The following is a 10,831-nucleotide window of genomic DNA, read 5'->3' on the forward strand; positions in this document are numbered from 1 at the left end:
ACTTTGTTCCATCGTTGATGGTGTTTGATTGCATTGCTTGGTTAAGACGACCTCTGCCAGTATTTGCCACTGTAAAGCTACTCTGGTCCCCTTCATAATTATTTTTGTAGCCCCACCCTCTAGGAACTCTTGGCCTCAGACTTCTCATAGCCCAGATCTCAGCCCAGATGTCCTCAGCTGAGAAAGGCCCTCCCAGACCAGCCAGGAACCCTCCAGCTCACCACCTGTTGTTTTGTCTTCATGTCACTCTGCAGTTATCTTGTTTATTTATAGTTTCTACCACTATCACCCCAACCTTCCCACCCACTGGAACATAAGCTCCAGAGGACAGCAGGAACTTGGCTTGTGTCATATACTCTACTCACTCCAAAACCTACAAGAGTGCTTGGCATGGGTGGATACTCAATGAATATTTCTGAATGAATGGACAAATGTGTATTTTTAAAAATATAGTAGACTTTAGTTATGGGAAAATAGAGCATATAGTACAGAGATTTCCCACAGGCCTCTTCTCCTCCACACAGCTTCCCCTATCTTTAACATCTTAGGCTAGTGTGGTACCTTTGTAACAATTGACGAGCCAATATTGATACATTAATATTAACCAAATGCCGTAATAGTTTGTAGAATAGAATTCACTGTTTATGTTATACAGTTCTATGGGTTTTGATGAATGCATGATGTCATGTATTCACCTAGTCTGATAATTCCAGATTCTCTGTCACATCTTAATCTTGTTCTCAAGCTTACTCTGTCTCTTCAGATTGTGTTTTTCCTGCTTTTTTTTCCCCTTATACTTCTTGTAGAAAGTTGGACATGATGTATCAGATAACAGGAGCTGAGATAAATAATCTTTTACTATGAAGTGTCATGTTTATCTGGTTAAGAGTTAGTCTGTGTTTAATTGCTTGCTGCCCCTGTAGGTGTCAGAGGCTTTGATTTCTTCCAGTATCTTCATTTTTTGTCTTCCCTGTTGCCTCTGGGTTTCCCTACAAACTCTCTCTTAAATAGAGTTGTAATCCACTGGAGTCTTATGGGTGTGGTGGAAGGCTTTGTGGAGGGGAAACATTCAATAATCTTAAAATTAAATTTCAGGGTTTGTTTATTCTTTTTAATGAGCCTGAACCTCTGGACTATGACCCTCAGAGGAGTTTCTTAGCCTCTGTCCCTGTTTTTCCTCCCCTTATGACGGGAAGGTTTGAGGGGGCTGAGTTGTCTAATTGCCTTCGAGCTGGGTCACAGTAGATTTGGCTAAAATAATTCCCCTTGAAATCAGGCTTTTTTTTTTTTTTTAAACAGAACACTCTCAGTGTATTTCAGATGGTTACTTTTCACCTCCCTGTGGCTAAACGGGAAGGAAACTTTCTCTTCCTTCTGGTGGGACACCTGTGAGAAAAGCTCAAGAAAGTAGGAGGACCCCGCTAAGACTGGGTCCCCAGGAGTTTTGGGGGTTTGTTTTGTTGAAATTTAGAGAAAAAATTTATTGAAGGTCTGGGAAACAATTTCTAAAAGATTGACTTTTCCAGAAAACGGTAGCTACACAATGTATCGTGTCATCATGTTAAAATGTGTATTAGACACAAACACAAAAACCGTGAAACAAGCCACCATTCTCTGACAAGCTGAGCAAAGATAAAATGCCTAAGGAACAACATAGATGACTCGCGAATGATGGGGTCTTTACTGTAAACACCATAAAAAAAGGGGGAGCACAAATGGATGAGTGTGTTCAGTTATACACACTGAATTGAAACTTAGGCACTAGGAACTAGCATTTTGTCATATAGTATTAACATATTATAAAGTGTATAGTGTCAAAGGAATAAAACCACCAGCATTCAAAAGCAGCTTTGTCAACTAAGCCGTAAAACACTCTACAGTACGTCTCTCCGTTGTCCATCATTGAATACACGGGTAGCAACTTTGAAGTGAAAAAAAAAAAAAAAGGAAAAAGGAGCTGTAACCCCTTTTATTTGTTGTTTAAAATCAAACAGAAAACAAACATAACTTCTGTTATACACTAACATTTCCAAAGTACATCATTTGTACAAGAGAAGCACTAAGAAACAAAAATGTGTTCACAGAGATCCAAACATGAGTATAAGCGCAGCTTTCCGATGCTATTCAGGAGAAGCCACTTCGTAATCACTGGCACTAAACGAAGTTGCAGAGTTCTTTGCCAGGTATTTTAGGAAATCATGAAGATAATTCAGTAATAAAGCAAGGCTCTTCTCATCCAGAGGTGTATAGGCCAACATTGCTCCGATACGTACAAATAATCTCAGTGGATGTGGCACTCCGTACACCGGGGACATAGGCGTAGATCAGGGTGATCTGTGAGAACTTCAGCATACTGTGGCCTCTCAAATTTGTGGAGTAGCTGGGTGCCCAACATCGCACTGAAGTATTCCTTTATCTCTGCCACAGTTTCATCAACAGCATACTCATTACCTGGGTTTCCTCGAGATTTCTCATAATTTGCAAAATCCTCTAGAATGGAATCCACATTCTTCTTGGTAGGAAGACAAAAGAGCTGTTTTTGCCGGGTAATTAAGTCCTAGTCATCAACAAGCCATGGTTTTAGTTCTTCAGGAATCTTTAACTTCAACTCTGTTCATGAATAATTTCCTCATTTTCAACAGTCGGGTCTCCTCGGGCCCTTTTCTTGTAGGAGGCTGAGGTGTCTCACTGGTGCTACCACCATCTCCATTTCCAGGTGTTTTCTGTTGGTTCTTTTTTGTTTTCACGTCAACACTTTTCTGTTGCAGACCAGAGGTCTCCTTTCCAGGGGCAGCCCCTCTCATCTTCCCCTCTGCATACTGCTCCTGGCTGGCTTTTTGAAGTTCTTGTTGTTTCTGCAAATTGGTGCCCGCGTATTTGAGTACTCCGCTTTCTGGAACCCATTCATCTCGATTTTTATTCCAACCACTGTAATGTATAAAGTATTTCACCTGTTTATCCTTTATGGCCACCTTTACACACTTTGCTTCATAAAGAAGAGGTCCACGGAAGCGCAGCACTCTCTCACCCTCCTGGAATTTAGGCTTCTGGTCCTGCTTCGGTACCAATTTTAAGTGATTGCCGCCCCCTCCTCCTTCTCCCACTATCCCGACTACTGAGCCCTACTCTCTACCCCGCCCAGCTCCGCGTCAGACACGCCTTCAGGCACCTCCAGCTCTACATCCGGGCTGATTTTTCCCCAGGAGTTTGTTGTGGAGCACAGGCTCCGGACGCGGCAGGCTCAGCGGCCATGGCTCACGGGCCCAGCCGCTCCGCGGCATCTTCCCGGACCGGGGCACGAACCCATGTGTCCTGCATCGGCAGGCGGACTCTCAACTACTGCGCCATCAGGGAAGCCCCCCCCCCCCCCCCCCCCCGCCCCAGGAGTTTTTAACTCTCAAGCTAGTCCATGCTCAGCCTCCAGAAGTAAGTCAAGCACGGTTTGTTTTCCTGTTTTCTGAGGCTTCTGCTCCTTGTCTACTGATTCTCTGCATTTGCCCGTCTCTCCAGTTTTAGGGGCTGCAGTTTGCCCTGTGACCTCCATTCACTAATGGATCTAAGAAGAGTTGATTTTACCATTGGTTCAGCTTTTCTCTTGTGAAGAGTGGAGTGATAAATACTAAACTCTTTACATCTTGGGGTGGACAGCATTTGTTTTTTGTTTTTTAATTTTTGGCTGTGATGGGTCTTTGTTGCTGCACGTGGGCTTTCTCTAGTTGCAGAGAGCGGGGGCTACTCTTTGTTGAGGTGCGCAGGCTTCTCATTGCGGTGGTTTCTCTTGCTGCGGAGCATGGGCTCTAGGCGCGCGGGCTTCAGTAGTTGTGGCATGCGGACTCAGTAGTTGTGGCACACGGGCTCAGTAGTTGTGGCACACAGGCTCTAGAGCGCAGGCTCAGTGGTTGTGGCACACGGGCTTAGTTGCTCCACGGCACGTGGGATCTTCCTGGACCAGGGCTCGAACCCATGTCCCCTGCATTGGCAGGTCGATTCTTAACCTCTGTGCCACCAGGGAAGTCCAGCATTTGTTTTTAAACAAATCTTTTCCCTGACTGTATAAGTAAAAATCTTTACCTAGAAAATTTAGAAAGTAAAAAGAAAAAAGTAATCATATATAATCACCCAATCTTCAATTAGTCATAGTTAACATTTTGATATATTTTTAGTTGTAATATATGCATATGTCTTTATAAAAAGGTACATGCAATTTTGAATTGGCTTTCCTCCACTTTCAGAGACTATTTCTGCATCTTCTCTTAAACTGCTGCTGAAAATATTTTCAATGTTGAATGTCTTTTGTGAGGACCAAGGCCCCATGATGATTTCCCGTCAGGTTTTATGGGGCTGGTGGGAACTCTGCTCCTCTTGAAGAGTAAGGGTAACATGTGAAGCAATCTGACATCCTCTTATGATCGTCTCTGTGCCTTTCGCACGGAGGGGCAACAGCCAATGTTAGTTAATTTGATGGATGAAAATGTTCTTTTTTAACATCTACAAAAAGTGTGAAACATCCTAGTCCTCCCTTGTCAGAAAACTGAAAGTGAAACTGAATTCTCAATTAGAATTACTTAGATGGTTAGTTGTTTTTTCTTTTTCTTCTCCTCCTTCAAAAGGATTTTAACATGTACATTTCAGTAGCTTTAATGTTTAAAATGTACATACATTTGGGACTTCCCTGGTGGTCCAGTGGTTACGAATCCGCCCTTCCATTTCTGGGGGCACGGTTCCAACCATGGTTGGGGAACTAGCATCCTGCATCTGGCATGCCCCTGGGCACGGCCAAAACATAAATAGAAATAATTTTTTTTAATTTACATACGTTTTACTGAAAGCTACCTCATGTTCTATTTTGGAAATTGAGGGGATATAAATGATAGGTAAACAAAATAATGAGGGACTGTCTTTCCTCTCTACCTACCCCCAAAGACGTTGATCGGTGGAGGACTGGGCAACCAGGAGCACAGAGGAAAGACCCACAGAGAAGGGGGAGGGAGCCAATATTTACCATGTTTACAAAGTTCTGCTTGAGCCTGGAACTATACCAAGCCTTTACGACTCAATGATAGCTATTTTTATCCCTGTTTTATTGATTGGAGAATTATGATCTGAGCAATTTGTAGAACTAGTAAAGAGGGGGTGGTGCAGGAGAGAGCCCGTTCGGTCTTTCGTTGATTCATTCATTCAACACATGTTTATTGAGTAGATTAAATGTGCTAGGTATTGTTCTAAGTGACAGGCACTGTTCCAGCCCTGCTGTAAACACAACAGCCAAAATCCTTTCTCTCCTCCCCAGGGGAGCTTACATGGAAGAGGGGTGGCGGCGGAAGGCGCCGTCTTAATAAATCTGGGTAAATTACCAAGACCTGGTGTCCCCGCCCCGCCCGGGCCCGAGCTCTCCGCTGGGGGCCGGCGCTCGGAGCGCGCACCCGCACTAAAGACTTGCTCCACCTCTCGGGGAGGAGACCCCGAGGACCTATCCGGGGCATCCTCGGAGCGGAGGTTGAGGGCCACAACGCCGCCACTTCTCTCGCCTTTGCCCTACGACAGCCGTCACTGCCGAAGGGGCCGCCAGCCGCGCGCATCCTGGTCGCGAGCGCCGACCAGGGGTGCGGAGGGGTGGCGGCGGAGCCCGGCTGCGGAGGGTGCGCCCGAGGCTGGCACCCTGAGGACAACGGCGAGGCCAAACAGCCGAGGTAACGTGGGGCTACTGGGGTGGCGGGGACCGGGCGAACGCCGCCTCCCCGCAGCCGCTTCCCGGAATCCCTCTCCAGATTCCTGTCTCTCCCACGACCCGGAATCCACGGGCTCCCGCCGACGCTCCGGGCCGGGGGGGGGGGGGGTTTGCCGCCGCCCTTCTCCCGGGGGCCGCCCCCTGCCCACGCCCCCCGCGACCCGGCGGGTCGTTGGAGTGGGTCCACTGACTGGCCCCCGCGGCCGCGCTGCCTTCGGCCCTGGCCGGCCGTGCCGCGCTCCTCGCCCCTCCTGGGAGCCGTCTTCACGCGCCCAGCCCTGCGGCTCCACCACCTCCCACACCGAGGGTGCGGGCCGCTGCGAGATGAGAGCCACTGTCAAGTTCAAAAGTAAAACGCCTCTCGATCCACAGCGCCTTGCAAAACTGGGTTACCGGCTCGGGTCCCCGGTCCGGGGTTTTCCGCCCGCCCTCCAAGAGAGCAAACTGACTTTAGCCATCCCTTGTTCCCGGGCGAGAGAGTGTCACGGAGGGGCCACCGGAGCTGGAGTGTCCTATGTCCTTTCAGACCCATCGCTTGGAAGCGGGAGGAGGACGGGGCGATGGGACAGCGTCGCGGGGACAGGAGTGGGTCCCCCTCCAGGGTCGTGAAAGAATGAGGAACCGGGTGCGAGTCGACGCTCGCGTTTCAACCCTGACCAAAGAAACCAGTTAAACCCAGTTAATTGGATCCATCAACCCACTTGTGTGGCTAGCGATGGCTTTGAGAAACTCTAGATGTCCCGTCTGTCTGTCTGTCTCTCTCTCTCTTTTAATGTTTGTTCGATTTCCTTGCTTTTGTTTGGCAAAAAGTCTTAGAAACTGAGCGGAACGAGGTGGGAGGTGCAGAGGCAGGTGAAGCCAGCGAGAGGGCTGGAGTCCCCCCCCCCCCCCCCCCCCCCCCCCCCGCCCCAGGTGTCACACTAACTGACCCCGGCGGCTGAGACCAACAGGCCTTCCGTCACTTGTCCAGCATCTTGGACAGGTTTCCAAGTATCCTCCCCCCTACAGTTCTGGCTTAGAGACGAAAGGGGAGGAAGCGAGGCCATAGCAAAATTTGCTCTAAAGAAAATGTTTCCTAGTAATGTGCGCATCAGTGATAAGGTTTGACCTGTTTGTCGCAGGAAATGACTTGATTCCCAACCACTGCACCACCAAGGAAGTCCTGGTTCTCTTGTTTGAAAGCATGGATCAGTAAACAGGGTCGAACAGTTAGAATGCTGTGAAAAGATCATATTCCAACTTCTTAATGTCTTTTGTAATTTTCTTTAACTTTAGAGGGATAGTTTAGGGAGCTGTTCTTTCTTAACGGAAATAATTCAAATGTCAACAATTTCTTCAGCCTTTGCTTCAGTTTTTTTCCAAGGAAAATTAAATTTAGACAGAAACATCTGTGTGAGTGTGTGTGTTGTGTGTGTCTATGCACAGAAAGATCTCTGGGATTCTGTTCACCTAATGTTAATGATGGAAATATCAGGATGCTGGGATTTTACTTTTATACATTATTTTTAATTTTTTTAATGAGCGTGTAGAAGTATTTTTACCAAAACAAGACATAAACTAGAAACAAATATGCCAAGATGTAAACAATGGTTGGTGCTTGGTGGTGAAAATAAAGATGATTGTTACTTTCTTCTTTGTGCTTTTTTTTGTATTTTTTTTTTTTAATTTCCAGGAGAAAAAGTATGTAGTTTTATTTGTAGAGTCTTTCTGAATCCATTCATTCATTGATTAGCAAAGATGCGCAAGGTGTCAGGCTGTGCTGGGTAGGAGAAAAGACAGCATTTTGCTCTCTACCAGGAGAATAGGGGGCAGCAAGTTCCGTGAGGGTTGTCTGTCTGTCTGTCTGTCTGTTTAGGAGGAGTTGAAATTCAGAGAAGAATCATTTTGCCCAGGTTGCATCTCTTTGAGCTGGGCCTTAAAAATGGATAGTTTTTTGTTTGGGTAGCAATGGCAAGGATTGCTGGGTGGGGAGTCGGGGAGGGGGCAGGATGGGTGGTGATGGGAGTGTCAGAGCAGGATGTGATGTGTTGTCCAGAGCTCCGCACTTGTGTGGGACAGTAGTGGGAACACTGGAAAGGCTGGTGGCAGCCTTGAATTCAACCTAAGGCTTTGGTTTCTTGTCAGGCAGCAGTGAACTACAGGCTGGGCTGGTGGCAGAATTTGCAAGGCCCAGAGCAAAATTAAAATGCAGGGCCCCATTGGATTAAAAAGGAGGAAAAAGTACCACCAAAGGTACTGAAATATAAAGCTTTTTCTTTTCTTCAATGATGTCTCTCAACTTGCCCTTTTTTTTCTTTCTATTGAAGATCATTCTAAGTAAAAAACATAAATTTAATTACTAGCATGAATTTTACCATTCTCCTTTATATTGTGCAAAAGCCAGATCTAAGTGCGAACGTGAGCATTTAATCCAAGTGAAGAATCGCCGAGTTACAACTGGCATTTCATAGCACACAAAACAGCAGACTTGAATTCAAGCTAGAAACACATTAAAAAGTCCTCCTGACGATCACGCTATCAGGCCTCACCCAGGGTTTTCTAGAGAAATCCAAAAGATTCCAAGTCAAAATTGCCACCTACCACCCATGAGCTATCCAGGCACCTCAACTTATCCCATAATATTGTATCCATTCAGAACATCCACAGAGATATCTTTGTGAGATGTGATGTCATCTCCCATCATTACTCCTCAGCAGAGGGCCTGCACGGTTGTGGACGTTCCCTAGGTGCTGGGCGCACCAGGGTTGTAGAATGCCACTTTGCGTGTGACTCCCTTGTTATCTGGTCATCTGTCTTGTGGCCTCTGGTCCCTCTGTTTTGTTCTGATGGTATCACATCTTTGCCTTTGTTCTGCATCTACAAAACCTTCCCTGTCTTCAGCAGCTGAGATGTACACACACAGTACTACACAATTAGAAGTCCCGCTCTCCTGCGCTGGGCCAGGGGACGCCTCTTCCCTCTCTTTGTTCCTGGTGACTCATACTCCGCTTCCAGTTAGGCTTCTGGTACTAGATTCTTGCTTGCTTGGAAAATCTAATTTCCCATCTTGGCATCCTGCCTGGATTTGTTCATGAAGCTCCTTAAAACTCTCGGGGACTCCAAACAGATCAGGCTTCTTGAAGCTCTCCTTACTCTCATCACTGTAGCCAGGGCCGGCTTCAGTCCCCAGGGACCCTGCATGTAGAAGAGTCCCACACTTGGTTGATTGCTCTCCTGTGGTTGTCTTGAAATTCTTAATCATTTTATCTTTGAACTTGTGTTTTGTTAGTGAAATCCGGCGGGACAATGGAACACATGGCAGGCTTGGAGTCTCAGTTCACACTTGGGTCTTACTCGCCCCTTCTCTGCAGGATGGGGACCCTGCCTGGCCTCTCTCTCTACACCCCTTGACTGTTGACACTCTTCATGGGGGCAGCAGCTGGGTTGCATCCAGTGGGAGACTCCCATGTTGCACTGATGCCCACCTGGCATGTGTACAGGGAGGGTAGGCCAGGCAGACTGGAAGCTGCCCCCGGCCCGCCTCACCCAGGGCGTGGCTAGCTGGTCCATCGCGGGTGAAGTTTCTAGGTCAGCCTTGATTCAGGTACATAGCGTGGCCAGGAGCAGAGGTTTAAAGACACTTCAGCGTCACCAGCACGCCGTGGATTGGGATAGCAGATCCTTGGAAAAGGGGAGACTCAGGGTTTGATTTTCCCAAGCCCATCCCAGGCTGCTGTGCTGGGTGGCAACAGGAGAGGGTTCCCAGCATCCTTCAGGTGCAAGTGCATGTGTGCACCTGTGGGGAGTGGCACTGGCCCTGAGTATCCCTGTGCATGAGAGAGTGCTTCTTGAGCTGGCTGTGTGCCTGGGGGGACCCTCTCTTCCTCCTGGCTACCTTCCTGAGTCTGGTTTGCTTCTTGAGTTTGCTACTTCAAGGCATGCTCCCATTTTCATTTTGACTCGGGGCTTGATGCTGCCTCAGTGTTTTGGGGGACTGAAGAATACCCAGTTGTTTGGATGGAGGGAGACAAAAGCTCCGAGGGAGAGAAGGAATGAGACCGATTGGGGGTTCCTTAAAATGTTTGAAGAATTCCTTTCTCACCTTGGAGGGAGGAAGACTTTCTAGCTGTAACTCAAAATATAGGTGCTAAGAAAGAAAATACCTTTAAATCTGAAAGCATAGAACCCAGAAGTTTCTGCATGGTTTAAAAAACACAGATAAAAATAAAAAATAAAAAAATAAATTAAAAAAAACACAGATAGCACAGGCAAATCAAAGGACAAGTGACAGAGAAAAGTGACAACGGCAGAGGAAAATTTAAAAAGACGTGATTCAGGGCCTTCCCTGGTGGCGCAGTGGTTGAGAATCTGCCTGCTAATGCAGGGGACACGGGTTCGAGCCCTGGTCTGGGAGGATCCCACATGCCGCGGAGCAACTAGGCCCGTGGACCACAACTGCTGAGCCTGCGCGTCTGGAGCCTGTGCTCCGCAACAAGAGAGGCCGCGATAGAGGCCCGCGCACCGCGATGAAGAGTGGCCCCCACTTGCCACAACTAGAGAAAGCCCTCGCACAGAAACGAAGACCCAACACAGCCAAAACTAAATAAATAAATTAAAAAAAAAAAAAAAAAAAAAAAAAAAAAAGACGTGATTCATATCACAAAGGGACAGTTTCCCTTATACTTTAAAAGCTCCTTCGAACCAATAAGAAAAAAAAGCAACAGCTCAATAGAAAAATGGACAAAGATACAGACAGTTAACAAGAAAGGAAATAGCTCTTCCATATGTGAAAACATGCTCAATCTTACCCAGAATAAGAAAAATACAAAATGAATATTAGTCTGAAGACAACTTTGCGTTTATGAATTTAATTTTTAGAAATCCAAGAGCTTGATGGTTATCAAGATCATAATCATTATCCATCCCCACAAGCACTTCCTTTGTGGGGAAGCAGAAATTCTCACACGTCGCAGGCAGTTGTGTACATTGGTACAGCCACAAGCGGCGAGAGTATGACTGTTTTGATCAAAATTACAAATGCAGGGACTTCCCTGGTGGTCCAGTGGTTAGGACTCTGCGCTTTCATTGCAGAGGGCATGGGTTCGATTCCTGGTCGGGGAACTA

At 46.9% G+C, this 10,831-nt stretch overlaps 1 pseudogene; it reads right to left on the reverse strand.

Annotated features, from left to right (window-relative positions):
• Positions 1–2,078: 2,078 nt before the first annotated feature.
• LOC136122113 (mortality factor 4-like protein 1 pseudogene) lies at positions 2,079–3,281 on the reverse strand (annotated as a pseudogene).
• Between the last annotated feature and the right edge of the window lie 7,550 nt (positions 3,282–10,831).

Source organism: Phocoena phocoena, chromosome 4 (genome assembly GCF_963924675.1).
Source record: "Phocoena phocoena chromosome 4, mPhoPho1.1, whole genome shotgun sequence".
NCBI lineage: Eukaryota > Metazoa > Chordata > Mammalia > Artiodactyla > Phocoenidae > Phocoena > Phocoena phocoena.